The 1,430-nt window shown below is 37.8% G+C and overlaps 1 protein-coding gene across 1 annotated transcript in view; it reads left to right on the top strand.

The window, feature by feature from the left end:
- The window catches only part of EMB (embigin), a 43,627-nt gene that overhangs the window by 14,197 nt on the left and 28,000 nt on the right, over positions 1-1,430 (top strand). The gene's annotated exons all lie outside the window — the stretch shown is intronic.

Below are 1,430 nucleotides of genomic sequence, written 5' to 3'. Positions count from 1 at the left end.
CAGTTGGTACAAATTCATAAATGAATAATCCCTCTGATACTAAAAAAGGTTAGCCGCATTGTTACAAGTTCATGAACTTAATTGTCAGACCTTCAAATATGTGATATAGATAGTAACTTATACTATATCATACAGAACATGGAAGCATAATGCCATGAGGATGGTGTGTTATGTATGTACGTAGGGAGGAAGCAGCTTGTCTAGACATGGGAGGGCTAAAAAGGGCTCTCTTGAAAAGGGATACCTAGGGAGAGAGGAGGGTTTATTTTGATTTGCAGACACTCACTTCTTTTTTTAATCAGTTCTTACTGGTCATGCATTCAAATCACTGTGCATTGAGAGGACAATTCATGTATCTAGTGGAAGACCTCTAGGCAGAGAAATTAAAGATGCTGTCAATGTGTCAATGACAGTGCTCTAGAAACACAAGCAAAGAATTCTGAAATTCAGCTCTGCTTTCTCTCTTCACAGTTTTGGGTTCCAGTGTTTGAAAAGTAACCTCAGAGATCTTTAAATGAAGAAGAGTAGTTATCTGTTTTAGTAACAATATTAAAATCTTAATTAGCATTTAAAATATTTTAAACCTGTTTATTAAGTCATTAACAAGTTTTATCCAATTATATGTCCAGTCTTTAAATGTCCTTTCATCTGAAGAACTGCTTCTATATTTCTGGTTAATATGAACAAAAGGTGTGCATTTTCCTCTCCAATCCGCTACCAATGAAATATTTCCATTGAGCTTTTCGATAGAACATTTTTATGACATTGTGCAACTCCTGTTTGTCCCCAGCTGTCCCTATGCTAATATCTGGAATTCATTCTTTCTCATAAAAATTAATCACAACACTCCTGTGTTGTTATTTGTGCCTTTATTTTTTGCATGTTCTAGCTGTTGGTTTCCTCTGTTAGGATGAAATATTTAAGAGAGATTCATGTGGTAACTTAAGTTTGCAAATCCTTTGACCAGCCTGGTATTGTTGGCAGTAGCACGCTCCTCATGTCCCTAGTACAGTAAGAGCCTGGGGTGAAAAAAGGGTTAGGTGCCAGGGCTAGAGCAAGACATGGACTTTTTAGTTGATGTTCAGCTTGCTTCTTTACTTACTTGACCTGTTTGGAGGGTTTAACTCCTAACTATTCTTTTATTCTACGACTGCTATAAAAGCCAGTGTTTCTACTGTTATGAAGAAACCAAATGTTCACAACTGTTCATTGCTTTCTTACCTTGGCCTTGGCCTCAGCCTCGGCCTCATCAAACTTAGTCAGGCTTTTCTCTTCCTCCCAGGCCCCGAACTTTGGCTTGCCACAAGTCTGACCACAGCCCAGTCACGCTGTCTGTTTGTACCCACTAGTTTTACTAATTTCATCTCAAAAGTTCCTGCTAGCCTGCTAACCCCTCCCTTAAAAGACCTATTTCTTTTTTTTTTTTTTAA

This window comes from Hipposideros armiger, unplaced genomic scaffold, assembly GCF_001890085.2.
Source record: "Hipposideros armiger isolate ML-2016 unplaced genomic scaffold, ASM189008v1 scaffold_60, whole genome shotgun sequence".
In the NCBI taxonomy this organism is placed as follows: Eukaryota; Metazoa; Chordata; class Mammalia; order Chiroptera; family Hipposideridae; genus Hipposideros; species Hipposideros armiger.
This window is presented reverse-complemented; position numbering and strand designations above follow the sequence as displayed.